This window comes from Hordeum vulgare, chromosome 5H (genome assembly GCF_904849725.1).
Source record: "Hordeum vulgare subsp. vulgare chromosome 5H, MorexV3_pseudomolecules_assembly, whole genome shotgun sequence".
In the NCBI taxonomy this organism is placed as follows: Eukaryota; Viridiplantae; Streptophyta; class Magnoliopsida; order Poales; family Poaceae; genus Hordeum; species Hordeum vulgare.
In genome coordinates, this window is record NC_058522.1 from 10625586 (window position 1) to 10634689 (window position 9104).

Below are 9104 nucleotides of genomic sequence, written 5' to 3' on the forward strand. Positions count from 1 at the left end.
CATACAATGTGGTTCTAGATATTCATTGTTTTTATCCCATATAAACCGTTTGGCAACCTGATGAATGAGGAAATTCATTCGATTACACGTGCGTTGCACTTGCACTATTACTAGTACCTTGAAGGAGGTCAAGCAAACACATACATTTCATATTTGACGTCATAGGCGCCCGTTAATGTGCATTCTGCTAACGGGCTTATGAAGCGCGGGAGTCGCGGGTCGGCCCATCTTTGATTTCTTAAACGTGCAAATAAAGACACGCCGAAGGGGGGGGGGGGTCGAACCAGGAACGCCTCATACGAATTGCGCTGCGGTAACCACCACGCCATCTTGTCCGATATGTAAACTGGCCTCTTTTTTCGTCTCTTCTTACTTCTTCTCTCCGTGTTCCTTTCTTCTTTTTCCTTTTTTTTGTTTTCCATTTTTGTTTACTCTTTATTCCTTTTTCTTCTTTCTTCATGGTTTGATGATTTTGTTTCAAATATATGGACTATTTTCATTTTTTCCATGAACTGTTCTGAAAATCATGAACTTTTTTTTCTAATTTGATGAAATTTTTCTTAAACTCTATGAACATATTTTTGATTTCGATGAAATTTTTCCAAATTTGAAGGAAGTTTTATCTTACTATCAATTGGATGAACTTTTTTGTATTTCAATGATTTTTTTAATATTGATGATTTTTTTTCAAATTTGATAAACTTTTTAAAAACTTAATGAACTTTTTCCAAATCCAATGAACTCTTTTCAAGAATGATGGGTTTTTTCCTTCAAATTTGTGAAAATTTTCAACATTGATGAACTATTTTCAAAATCGGTGATTTTTTTGTCAAAGTCGGTGAAAATCTTGCCAAAATCGATGAACTTTTTCCAATAGTGATGGACTTTTTTTCAAGCTCGATTAATATTTTCTGTCAAATTCGATGAACTTTTTGCCAATTGATGGTTTTTAAAAAAAAATCAATGAAGTTTGTTCGAAGCGATGAACTTTTTAAACTCTTTCAGAAAGTTTTTCCAAAACCAGTGAACTTTAATAAGTTTTGTGAACTTCTCTTCAAAAGCGATGAAAAAATTTCAATTCACGATTTCTTAAAAAAATTGTAAGTGATAAATAAATAACATTCCCATACTTGTTCTTAAAATTTAGCCGCAATAAAAACAAAAGTGTGCAATGGCTGCATCGGTTAGCTACGCTCGAAACGCACAGCCTTCGTCGGCTGGCCCAACAATTTTGTTAGCTACGGCGGGGCCAGCTACCTCTTTTCGGACACTTAAGGTGCTGAACAGGAACTCCGAGTAAACATGAACCCGCGAGCGTTATTGCATGGGTAATACGGCCCTTCTGGTTCTGGGAAGGTTTTGTTTGGGTTATTTTTTTCTCTACCGTTTGTTTTCAAGTTTTATTGCCTGTTTGATTCGTATTATTTTTTGATTCATGAATATTTTTCAAAGTTATGAATAATTTTAATAATTTGGGAACATAATTTGAAATCTTGAAAAATCATCGAATTCAAAAATGTTTTCTTCAAAATTGCAAACATTTGAAAACAATCCATGATACATTTTTCATATTTGTCAGCATTTTAAAAATCTATAAATTTTTTATATATCTGGATATATTTTAAAAACTTTTGTGAACAAGTATAAAACTCGAATATTTTTTAAATTCATGAACAATTTTTATCACATTCGTGAAGAACTTTTAAATTTATGAACATTGTTTAAATTCAAGAATGCTTTTAAAGTTTGTAATTTTTTTGGAAATTCAAAAAATATTTATATTTCTGAATTATTTATTTATTTTCGAAAAAAGGTTAAATTTAATGTATTTTTTTAGAATAATACTTCAAATGGAATGTCGGGTCCGATATTGTAATGCAAAACCCATGACCCGACCAAACCCTTATAAGTGGGTCCACTTCAAGGCATAAACTCTGGAGCTGTCCTGCCTCTATTTCTAGGAAGCCTAGTATTTCTAGGAAGCCTAGTATTGTAAGGCTAAATCTATTCAAAGAAGAAGGCCAAAAGAAAATCATTTCAACATAGTTAAAACATAGACTATATACGAACTGAGTGCTTAGAGCCGAAAATAACCCGCAAAAAGAAGAGTTTATGTCATTAAAGACTAAATTATTTTTACAAGACAAAGAGGCAATTATACGGCATACACTCCCATCCTTACTAATGTTTTCACTAGTAAAAAAATGGCTAGTCACAATTTTAATTAATGGCGCTTCATTTTTAATTCACGCAATCACTGTCTTTTCTAAATAGTGGTGGTGTTGGCTTATTTGATAGGTCATCCGTAGTAGGTTACTGGTGGCGTGCCGACTAAAATCTATGCCACCAGCATTTGGGATCCAACAATACGGAGATGCAAGTTATTTATGATGTGTGAAAATATACCATGCCATTGATACTATAAATAACTAGCTAAATGTCCGTGCGTTGCCACGGTACAATATACCAATATGGCTCTAAGTGTATTTGTCATGTTTCAACACTTCCTCTATTGGTTCTATTTTTATGGACACATATCTTATTTCTACTTTTCGTACTAATAAAAAGATAAACGCTCCCCCCTCTTGAGAAGACAAATATGAGATAACAATTAGCTCAAAATAGTTTGTATTATTTTTCATCATACACCATGCATAATCCTATCTTTACATATATACAAAGTTCTACTTCAATGGAAGAATGCATCCAGCATAGATCCTCATGCTACTTCTGTTGGTACAAAATTGACAAAAACAGCACCAACCTAAGCTTCCAAGGAATGAGAATAATTAAATATTGATTAGAAATGTGTTAAGCAAGAGGTGCATACCTTTGGTTTAGAAACCATATTAGAACCCTAGAAATCCATCATCTCTTTTTCAACTAAGTAACCATCAGGTATGACACGTTATGAGTTCATGTTCTACACATGGTTACCCACATCAACTGTGTTCAGGAAAGACATTGTAAATTATGCAAGATGCTTCCATTTTTATTACCTGGTTAACCCCTAAAAGAAAATATAAAAGAGGAGATTCCGAGGTTAATCTGCATAAATTATATAAACAAAGTCTCTTTCTTAGAAGCGTAGCGAGATATTTTCTTCTATGATGGTCGCATAGTAACAACTAAGCTGCTAGGTAATGATATAAAGTACTGCTAGGTAATGATATAAAGTTACCACTCTAGTTACATTCTTCCTCACTTCACAAAAGGAAGATGATCCAGATCACTAAAAAGTCTAACAACATTAGATGCTGAGAAAATATTTTGACTGAGTAGGTTATCCTGCACGATGATTGTCAACATAAAACAAGAACAAGTAATAGCAAGGGTTTGTCCACTGAAAATACCTTATTAGTTTCAGATGAGGCCAATCGAAATGATATTATCAAAATCTAATTACAAATTAAAAAGCATTGCATGTGTGATCTTAACAATGGACTAAACAATTATATGGATGGCTCAACTACAGTGTCAATGATTGTGCACGTCGTAAACAATAAACCAACCGTGCCATTGTGAGCATTCTGATGCGAGTTGTATTGCCATAGAGTTATCAAATTTAATTATTTTAATAGTTCCCACTCGCCACGAACTTATCACGTATTAAGAGACCAGCATACAATAAATTTTCCTTGTTTAAAAATATTAGCGTAGGAGCTCTAGATGTTAATTAATGCACATGCCACTCTGAATAATATGTTAATCTGTCGGAGATTGAAACCAGGCAGGACACTCTTTCCAGGTCTATCTGATTCCTGATTGTATCCACGAGCTAAAAAATAAGAACAAAATCATCAACGAAACGACAAGAGAGCATATTGAACAATTTAAAGGTGAGTCAGACACAAACTTCATAAACTAAGATCTTCTCCAATCTCCAGCAAGGAGGCAGGATCATCCCAGGTTATCTGGTGGAGCTCTAGAGCCGATGGACTAACCGACGTCGCCCATCAGATGCACACAACACCGGAGCATTCTCCTACCTGCACTAATTTTTTGGAAGTGCTAATTGTTGGAAATATGCCCTAGAGGCAATAATAAAATGGTTATTATCATATTTCCTTGTTCATGATAATCGTCTATTGTTCATGCTCTAATTGTATTAACAGGAAATAGTAATACATGTGTGAATAAATAGATCACAATGTGTCCCTAGCAAGCCTCTAGTTGGCTAGCTCGTTAGTCAATAGATGATCATGGTTTCCTGATCATGAGCATTAGATGTCATTGATAACGGGATCACATCATTGGGAGAATGATGTGATGGACAAGACCCAATCCTAAGCATAGCACTAGATCGTATTGTTCGTATGCTAAAGCTTTTCTAATGTCAAGTATCTTTTCCTTCGACCGTGAGATTGTGCAACTCCCGGTTACCGTAGGAGTGCTTTGGGTGTATCAAACGTCACAACGTAACTGGGTGACTATAAAGGTGCACTACGGGTACCTCCGAAAGTGTCTGTTGGGTTGGTACGAATCGAGATCGGGATTTGTCACTCCGTGTGACGGAGAGGTATCTCTGGGCCCACTCGGTAGAACATCATCATGAGCTCAATGTGACTAAGGAGTTAGTCACACGATGACGTGTTACGGAACGAGTAAAGAGACTTACCGGTAACGAGATTGAACAAGGTATAGGTATACCGACGATCGAATCTCGGGCAAGTTCTATACCGACAGACAAAGGGAATCGTATACGGGATTGATTGAATCCTTGACATCGTGGTTCATCCCATGAGATCATCGTGGAGCAAGTGGGAGCCACCATGGGTATCCAGACCCCGCTGATGGTTATTGGCCAGAGAGGTGTCTCGGTCATGTCTGCCTGTCTCCCGAACCCGTAGGGTCTACACACTTAAGGTTCGATGACGCTAGGGTTGTAGGGAATTGTTATACGAGGTTACCGAAAGTTGTTCAGAGTCCCGGATGAGATCCCGGACGTCACGATGAGCTCCGGAATGGTCCGGAGGTAAAGATCGATATATAGGACGGATGGTTTCGGACACCGGAAGTGTTTCGGGCGTCACCGGTAACGTACCGGGACCACCGGGACCATCGGAGGTGGCCCCGGGGGTCCATCGAAGGGGGGCAACGACCCCGAGAGGCTAAATGGGCTAAGTGCGGGAGGGAACCAGCCCCTAGGTGGGCTGGTGCGCCTCCCACACCCAGCCCAATGCGCAAGTGGTGGGGAGAGGGGGCAACCCTAGGCGCAGGTGGGCCTTAGGCCCACCAGGTGGTGCGCCACACCCCCTCCCACCCTAGCCGCCGCCCCCTCTCCCATCTGGTGGCCGCCGGCCCCTAGGGAGGGAACCCTAGGGGTGGTGCAGCCCTCCCCCTCCTCCTATAAATAGAGAGGGGTTTTGGCCATTGAGAGACACACTTTTCCCTCTCCCTCGCGCAGCCCTGCTCTTCTTTCTCCTCCTCTCTGCCGGTGCTTGGCGAAGCCCTGCCGGGAGACCTCGTCTCTCCATCGACACCAAGCCGTCGTGCTGCTGGAGTTCTTCCCCAACCTCTCCCTCCTCCTTGCTGGATCAAGGTGCGGGAGACGTCACCGGGCTGCACGTGTGTTGAACGCGGAGGTGCCATAGTTCGGCACTGGATCGGAATCGCTGCGAGTACGACTCCATCAACCGCGTTCTAGCAACGCTTCCGCTTAGCGATCTTCAAAGGTATGAAGATGCTCTTACCCCTCTCTCGTTGCTGGTCTCTCCATAGGAAGATCTGAATATGCGTAGGAAAATTTTGAATTCATGCTACGTTACCCAACAGTGGCATCCGAGCCAGGTTTTCTATGCGTAGATTCTATGCACGAGTAGAACACAAAAGTTGTGGGCGATGATTTGTCAATTTGCTTGCCGCTACTAGTCTTATTCTTTTCCGGCGGTATTGTGGGATGAAGCGGCCCGGACCGACTTTACACGTACGCTTACGTGAGACTGGTTCCACCGACAGACATGCACACCGTGCATAAAGGTGGCTAGCGGGTGTCTGTCTCTCCTACTCTAGTCGGATTGGATTTGATGAAAAGGGTCCTTATGAAGGGTAAATAGCTTTGGCATATCATCGTTGTGGCTGTCACGTAGGTAAGGAGGCGTTCTTGCTAGAAACCCAAATCAGCCACGTAAAACTTGCAACAACAATTAGAGGACGTCTAACTTGTTTTTGCAGGGTTTGACATGTGATGTGATATGGCCAAAGTTGTGATGTTGCATGTATGATGTATGAGATGATCATGTTATTGTAATAGGTTTCACGACTTGCATGTCGATGAGTATGACAACCGGCAGGAGCCATAGGAGTTGTCTTAATTTATTGTATGAGATGCAACGCCATGTGCTTACTACTTTTACTTCATTGCTAACGGTTAGCTATAGTAGTAGTGATAGTAGTAGTTGGCGTGGCGACTTCACGGAGACACGATGATGGAGATCATGGTGTCACGCCGGTGACGATGATGATCATGCGATGCCTGAAGATGGAGATCGAAAGAGCAAAGATGATAATGGCCATATCATGTCACTATATGATTGCATTGTGATGTTTATCATGTTTTACATCTTATTGCTTAGAACGACGGTAGCATAATAAGATGATCCCTCTTAAAATTTCGAGAACGTATTCCCCTAAGTGTGCACCGTTGCGAAGGTTCGTTGTCTCGAAGCACCACGTGATGATCGGGTGTGATAGATTCTAACGTTCGCATACAACGGGTGTAAGCCAGATTTACACACGCGAAACACCTAGGTTGACTCGACGAGCTTAGCATGTACAGACATGACCTCGAATACAAGAGACCGAAAGGTCAAACATGAGTCGTATGGTTGAATACGATCAACATGGAGTTGCTCACCATGGTGACTAGTCCGTCTCACGTGATGATCGGACACGGGTTAGTCAACATGGATCATGTATCACTTAGATGACTAGAGGGATGTCGATTTAAGTGGGAGTTCATACTTAATTTGATTAAATGAACTTAATTGTCATGAACTTAGTCTAAAAGTTGTCTTTATAAATATTGTAGATGGCCAACGTCAACCTCAATTTCAACGCATTCCTAGAGAAAAACAAGCTGAAAGATGATGGTAGCAACTATGCGGACTGGGTTCGCAACTTGAAGCTCATCCTTGAAGCAGCTAAAAAGGCTTATGTCCTTAATGCGCCGCTAGGTGACCCTCCCGCTCCCGCAGCAGCCCAGGACATTCTGAACGTCTGGCAAACACGGAGTGATGACTACTCTCTGGTTAGCTGTGGCATGTTATACAGTTTAGAAACGGGGCTCCAAAGGCGTTTTGAGCAACACGGGGCATATGAGATATTCCAGGAGCTGAAGCTAGTTTTTCAAGCTCATGCCCGTGTCGAGAGATATGAAGTCTCCGACAAGTCCTTTAGCTGCAAGATGGAGGAGAACAGTTCTGTTAGTGAGCACATACTCAAAATGTCTGGGTTACACGGTCATCTGACTTCACTTGGAGTCGAACTTCCGGATGATGCTATAATTGACAGAATCCTCCAGTTTCTCCCACCAAGCTACAAAGGCTTTGTGCTTAACTACAACATGCAAGGGATGGAGAAGACCGTTCCCGAGTTGTACTCAATGCTCAAGTCTGCCGAAGTAGAAATCAAGAAAGAGCATCAAGTGTTGATGGTCAACAAGACCACTAGTTTCAAGAAAGGCAAGGGTAAGAAGAACTTCAAGAAAGACGGCAAAGCTGTTGCCGCACCCGGTAAGCCAGATGCCGGGAAGAAGAAAAAGAACGGACCCAAGCCTGAGACTGAGTGCTTCTATTGCAAGGGAAAGGGTCACTGAAAGCGGAACTGCCCCAAATACTTAGCAGACAAGAAGGCCGACAACGTTAAAGGAGCCCCTATTTTATTTACTTTTTCTATCTAATTTGTTTTCTTACCATTGTATTTCCATTGACAAAGGTCTATTGAACAAATAGAATTTGTAGATAGATGGGTCTCTTTATCCTCACTCCATATTTAATTTTTCAGCTTACACTTCGCTCAAATGATAAGGGTGTTCCTCTTGCATGTTATTGATGTGTACCTTACCAGCGCTCGTAGTAGCTCCTGGGTATTTGATACCGGTGCTGTTGCTCACATTTGCAACTCAAAGCAGGAACTGCGGAATAAGCGGAGACTGGCCAAGGACGAGGTGACGATGCGCGTCGGGAATGGTTCAAAGGTCGATGTGATCGCCGTCGGCATGCTACCTCTACATCTACCGTCGGCATTAGTTTTAAACCTTAATAATTGTTATTTAGTACCAGCTTTAAGCATGAACATTGTATCAGCGTCTTGCTTAATGCGAGACGGCTACTCATTTAAGTCAGAGAATAATGGTTGTTCTATTTATATGAGTGATATGTTTTATGGTCATGCTCCGCTGGTGAATGGTTTATTCTTGATGAATCTCGATCGTGATGTTACACATATTCATAGTGTGAGTACCAAAAGATGTAAAGTTGATAATGATAGTCCCACATACTTGTGGCACTGCCGCCTTGGTCATATCGGCGTTAAGCGCATGAAGAAGCTCCATACTGATGGACTATTAGAGTCTTTTGACTTTGAATCATTTGACACATGCGAACCGTGCCTCATGGGCAAGATGACTAAGACTCCATTCCCAGGAATAATGGAGAGAGCAACCGACTTATTGGAAATAATACATACTGATGTGTGTGGTCCAATGAACGATGAAGCTCGCGGTGGTTATCGTTATGATCTCACTCTCACCGATGATTTGAGTAGGTATGGGTATATCTACTTGATGAAGCACAAATCTGAGACGTTTGAAAAGTTCAAGGAATTTCAGAGTGAGGTTGAGAATCAACATGACAGAAAAATCAAATGTCTACGATCTGATCGTGGAGGAGAATATTTGAGTCACGAGTTTGGCACACACCTAAGGAAGTGTGGAATCGTTTCACAACTAACGCCGCCTGGCACACCGGAACGCAACGGAGTGTCTGAACGTCGTAATCGCACTTTATTAGATATGGTACGATCTATGATGTCTCTTACCGACTTACCGCTATCATTTTGGGGATACGCATTAGAAACTGCAGCATTCACTTTAAATAGGGCAC